Source organism: Triticum aestivum, chromosome 4D (assembly GCF_018294505.1).
Source record: "Triticum aestivum cultivar Chinese Spring chromosome 4D, IWGSC CS RefSeq v2.1, whole genome shotgun sequence".
NCBI lineage: Eukaryota > Viridiplantae > Streptophyta > Magnoliopsida > Poales > Poaceae > Triticum > Triticum aestivum.
Genome location: NC_057805.1, coordinates 75,437,543 through 75,444,359, shown reverse-complemented (window position 1 = coordinate 75,444,359; position 6,817 = coordinate 75,437,543).

The window sequence follows — 6,817 nt, the reverse complement described above, 5'->3', positions numbered from 1 at the left end:
GCGACAAGTAGACCGAAATGATTCTGCATCTACTACTATTACTCCACACATCGACCGCTATCCAGCATGCATCTAGAGTATTAAGTTCATAAGAACAGAGTAACACATTAGGCAAGGTGACATGATGTAGAGGGATAAACTCAAGCAATATGATATAAACCCCATCTTTTTATCCTCGATGGCAACAATACAATACGTGCCTTGCTTCCCCTGTTCTCACTGGGAAAGGACACCGCAAGATTGAACCCAAAGATAAGCACTTCTCCCATTGCAAGAAAGATCAATCTAGTAGGCCAAACCAAACTGATAATTCAAAGAGACAAGCAAAGATAACAAATCATACATAAAAGAATTCAAAGGAGATTCAAATATTATTCATAGATAATCTTGATCGTAAACCCACAATTCATCGAATCTCGACAAACACACCGCAAAAAGAGTTACATCGAATAGATCTTCAAGAAGATCAAGGAGAACTTTGTATTGAGATCCAAAGAGAGAGAAGAAGCCATCTAGCTAATAACTATGGACCCGAAGGTCTGTGGTAAACTACTCACACATCATCGGAGAGGCTATGGTGTTGATGTAGAAGCCCTCCGTGATCGATTCCCCCTCCGGCGGAGCGCCAGAAAAGGCCCCAAGATGGGATCTCACGGGTACAGAAGGTTGCGGCGATGGAAATAGGTATTCTGGTGCTCCTGGATGTTTTCGGGGTATATGGACATATATAGGAGGAAGAAGTAGGTCGGTGGAGCTACGGGGGGCCCACGAGGATGGGGGGCGCGCCCAGGGGGGCAGGCGCGCCTCCCTGCCTCGTGGCCTCCTTGCTTCTTTCTTGACGTCCACTCCAAGTCCTCTGGATCACGTTTGTTCCAAAAATAACTCTCCCGAAGGTTTCATTCCGTTTGGACTCCGTTTGATATTCCTTTTCTGCGAAACACTGAAATAGGCAAAAAAACAGCAATTTGCACTGGGCCTTTGGTTAATAGGTTAGTCCCAAAAGTAATATAAAAGTGTATAATAAAGCCCATTAAACATCCAAAACAGATAATATAATAGCATGGAACAATAAAAAATTATAGATACGTTGGAGACGTATGAAGCACCCCCCAAGCTTAATTCCTGCTCGTCCTCGAGTAGGTAAATGATAAGAACATAATTTTTGATGTGGAATGCTACCCAACATAATTTTCAATGTAATTTTATTTATTGTGCATGAATGTTCAGATCCGAAAGATTCAAGACAAAAGTTTAATATTGACATAAAAATAATAATACTTCAAGCATACTATCTAAGCAATTATGTCTTCTCAAAATAACATGGCCAAAGAAAGTTATCCCTACAAAATCATATAGTCTGGCTATGCTCTATCTTCATCACATAAAATATTTAAATCATGCACAACCCCGATGAAAAGCCAAGCAATTGTTTCATACTTTTGATGTTCTCAAACCTTTTCAATCTTCACACAATATATGAGCGTGAGCCATGGACATAGCACTATATGTGGAATAGAATGGTGGTTGTGCAGAAGACAAAAAGGAGAAGATAGTCTCACATCAACTAGGCGTATTAACGGGCTATGGAGATTCCCATCAATAGATATCAATGTGAGTGAGTAGGGATTGCCATGCAACGGATGCACTAGAGCTAAAAGTGTATGAAAGCTCAACAAAAGAAACTAAGTGGGTGTGCATCCAACTCGCTCGCTCACGAAGACCTAGGGCATTTTGAGGAAGCCCATCATTGGAATATACAAGCCAAGTTCTATAATGTAAAATTCCCACTAGTATATGAAAGTGACAACATAGGAGACTCTCTATCATGAAGATCATGGTGCTACTTTGAAGCACAAGTGTGGTAAAAGGATAGTAACATTGTCCCTTCTCTCTTTTTCTCTTAATTTTTTTATTTGGGCCTTTTTCTCCTTTTTTATGGCCTCTTTTTTTTCGTCCAGAGTCTCGTCCCGACTTGTGGGGGAATCATAGTCTCCATCATCCTTTCCTCACTTGGACAATGCTCTAATAATGATGATTATCACACTTTTATTTACTTACAACTCAAGAATTACAACTCAATACTTGGAACAAAATATGACTCTATGTGAATGCCTCCGGCGGGGTACCGAGATATGCAATGAATCAAGAGTGGCATGTATGAAAGAATTATAAAGGTGGCTTTGCCACAAATACAATGTCAACTACATGATCATGCAAAGCAATATGACAATGATGGAACGTGTCATAATAAACGGATCGGTGGTAAGTTGCATGGCAATATATCTCGGAATGGCTATGGAAATGCCATAATAGGTAGGTATGGTGGCTGTTTTGAGGAAGGTATATGGTGGGTGTATGATACTGGCGAAAGGTGCATGATATTAGAGAGGCTAGCAATGGTGGAAGGGTGAGAGTGCGTATAATCCATGGACTCAACATTAGTCATAAAGAACTCACATACTTATTGCAAAAATCTATTAGTTATCGAAATGAAGTACTAAGCGCATGCTCCTAGGGGGATAGATTGGTAGGAAAAGACCATCGCTCGTCCCCGACCGCCACTCATAAGGAAGACAATCAATAAATAAATAATGCTCCGACTTCATCACATAACGGTTCACCATACGTTCATGCTACGGGAATCACAAACTTTAGAACAAGTATTTCTCAAATACACAACTACTCAACTAGCATGACTCTAATATCACCATCTTCATATCTCAAAACAATTATCAAGAATCAAACTTCTCATAGTATTCAATGAACTTTATATGATAGTTTTTATTATACCTATTTTGGATGCTCATCACATTAGGACCAAAAAAATTTAACCAAAGCAAATTACCATGCTGTTCTAAAAGACTCTCAAAATAATATAAGTGAAGCATGAGAGATCAATAATTTCTGTAAAATAAAACCACCACCGTGCTCTAAAAGATATAAGCGAAGCACTAGAGCAAAATTATCTAGCTCAAAAGATATAAGTGAAGCACATAGAGTATTCTAATAAATTCCGATTCATGTGTGTATCTCCCAAAAGGTGTGTACAGCAAGGATGATTGTGGTGAACTAAAAACCAAAGACTCAAACCATACAAGACGCTCCAAGCAAAGCACATATCATGTGGTGAATAAAAATATAGCATCAAGTAAAGTTACCGATGGACGAAGACGAAAGAGGGGATGCCTTCCGGGGCATCCCCAAGCTTAGGCTTTTGGTTGTCCTTGAATTTTACCTTGGGGTGCCTTGGGCATCCCAAATCTTAGGCTCTTGCCACTCCTTATTCCATAATCCATCAAATCTTTACCCAAAACTTGAAAACTTCACAACACAAAACTCAACAGAAAATCTAATGAGCTCCGTCAGCGAAATAAAACAAACCACCACTTTAAGTTACTGTAATGAACTCATTATTTATTTATACTGGTGTTAAGCCTACTGTATTCCAACTTCTCTATGGTTCATAACCTCCGATACTAGTCATAGATTCATCAAAATAAGCAAACAACACAAGAAAAAACAGAATCTGTCAAAAACAGAACAGTCTGTAGTAATCTATATCTAACGCAAACTTCTGTAACTCAGAAAAATCTACAAAAATAGGAAGACCTAGATAATTTGTTTATTGATCTTCTTCAATTGGAATCAGTATTTGATCACGTTCTGGTGATTTTTAACAATTTTTTTCGTGAGCACAAAGTTTCTGACTTTTTCAGCAAGATCAAATAACTATCATCCAAGAAGATCCTATAGGTTTTAGTTGGCACAAACACTAACTAAAACATAAAACCACATCTAACCAGAGGCTAGATCAAATATTTATTACTAAACATAACCAAAAAGCAAGAAACAAAAATAAAATTAGGTTGCCTCCCAACAAGCGCTATCGTTTAACGCCCCTAGCTAGGCATAAAGGCAAGAATAGATCTAGGTATTATCATCTTTGGTATGCAATCCGTAAGTGGCTCTCATAATAGATTCATAAGGTAATTTAATTTTATTTCTAGGGAAGTGTTCCATGCCTTTCCTTAACGGAAATTGGAATCTTATATTCCCTTCTTTCATATCAATAATTGCACCAATCGTTCTAAGGAAAGGTCTACCAAGAATAATAGGACATGTAGGATTGCAATCTATGTCAAGAACAATGAAATATACGGGCACATAATTGCTATTGGCAACAATAAGAACATCATTAATTCTTCCCATAGGTTTCTTAATGGTGGAATCCGCAAGATCCAAGTTTAAAGAACAATCATTAAATTCATGGAAACCTAGCACATCACACAGTTTTTGGAATCGTGGAAACACTAGCACCCAAATCACACAAAGCATAGCATTCATGATCTTTAATATTAATTTTAATAGTATGTTCCCACTCATCATAAAGTTTTCTAGGGATAGAAACTTCTAAAGTTTTTCTTCATAAGATTCCATTAAAGCATCAACGATATGTTTAGTGAAAGCTTTATTTTGACTATAAGCATGAGGAGAATTTAGCATGGATTGCAACAAGGAAATACAATCTATTAAAGAACAACTATCATAATTAAATTCCTTGAAATCCAAAATAGTGGGTTCATTGCTATGTAAGGTTTTGACCTCATCAAACCCACTTTTACCAATTTTTGCATCAAGATCTAAAAACTCTGAATCATTGGGACGCCTTTTAACTAAAGTTGACTCATCTCCAGTCCCATCATTATCAAGATTCATATTGTAAAACAAATATTTAATAGGAGACACATCAATCACTTTTAGATCTTCATCCCTATTATCATGAAAACTAGAAGAACACGCTTTTACAAAGCAATCTTTCTTAGCACGCATCCTAGCGGTTCTTTCTTTGCACTCATCAATGGAAATTATCATATCTTTGAGAGACTCATTGATATCATGCTTAGGTGGAATAGATCTAAGTTTCAAAGAATCAACATCAAGAGAAATTCTATCCATGTTCCTAGCCAACTCATCAATCTTAGGCAATTTTTCTTCAAGCAAAGCATTGAAATTCTTTTGAGAAATCATAAATTCCTTAACACTAGTCTCAAAATTAGAGGGCATATTATTGAAATTTTCATAGGAGTTGTTGTAGGAACTACCATAATTATTAGAGGAATTACTAGGAAATGGCCTAGGATTAAAGTTTCCTCTATACGCATTGTTACCAAAATTGTTCATACCAACAAAATTCACATCCATAGATTCATTATTATTCTCTATCAAAGTGGACAAAGGCATATCATTAGGATCAGAAGAAACACTCTTATTAGCAAATAATTTCATAAGTTCATCCATCTTTCCACTCAAAACATTAATCTCTTCTATCACATGAACCTTTTTATTAATAGATCTTTCGGTGTGCCATTGAGAATAATTAACCATAATATTATCTAGGAGTTTAGTAGCTTCTCCTAAATGATTTCGATAAAAGTGCCTCCCGCGGCCGAATCTAAAAGAATTCTAGGAGCAAAATTCAATCCGGCATAATTTTTTTGAATAATCATCCATAAATTTAAACCGTGTATAGGGCAATTACGTATCATTAATTTCATCCTCTCCCAAGCTTGTGCAACATGCTCATGATCAAGTTGCTTAAAATTCATAATATCGTTTCTAAGAGAGATGATCTTAGCGGGAGGAAAATAATTAGAGATAAAAGCATCTTTGCACTTATTCCAAGAATCAATGCTATTTTTAGGCAAAGACGAAAACCAAGTTTTAGCACGATCTCTAAGCGAAAACGGAAATAGCTTCAATTTAACAATATCATTATCCACATCTTTTTTCTTTTGCATATCACACAAATCAACAAAGTTGTTTAGATGGGTAGCGGCATCTTCACTAGGAAGGCCAGAGAATTGATCTTTCATGACAAGATTCAACAAGGCAGCATTGATTTCACAAGATTCAGCATCGGTAATAGGAGCAATCGGAGTACTAAGAAAGTCATTGTTGTTGGTATTGGAAAAATCACACAATTTAGTATTGTCTGGAGCCATCGCGACAAACGATCCAACACACAAGCACACAAGAAGCAAGCGAAAAGAGGCGAATGGAAAAAGAGGGTGAATAAAATGGCAAGGGTGAAGTGGGGGAGAGGAAAACGAGAGGCAATTGGCAAATAATGTAATGCGAGGGATAAGAGTTTGTGGTGGGTACTTGGTATGTCTTGAATTGACTTGACTTGGCGTAGGTCTCCCCGGCAACGGCGCCAGAAATCCTTCTTGCTACCTCTTGAGCTTGCGTTGGTTTTTCCCTTGAAGTGGAAAGGGTGATGCAACAAAGTAGCGTAAGTATTTCCCTCAGTTTTTGAGAACCAAGGTATCAATCCAGTAGGAGGCCACACACAAGTCGCTTCATACCTACACAAACAAATAAGAACCTTGCAACCAACACGATAAAGGGGTTGTCAATCCCTTCATGGCCACTTGCAAAAGTGAGATCTGATAGAGATAATAAGATAAATATTTTTGGTATTTTTATGATGTAGATTGAAAGTATATATTGCAAAGTAAAAATAGATTGGAAACTTATATGATGGAGAATAGACCCGGGGACCATAGGTTTCACTAGTGGCTTCTCTCGAGATAGCATAAGTATTACGGTGGGTGAACAAATTATTGTCGAGAAATTGATAGAAAAGTGCATAATTATGAGAATATCTAGGCATGATCATGTATATAGGCATCACGTCCGCGACAAGTAGACCGAAACAATTCTGCATCTACTACTATTACTCCACACATCAACCGCTATCTAGCATGCATCTAGAGTATTAAGTTAATAAGAACAGAATAACACATTAGGCAAGATG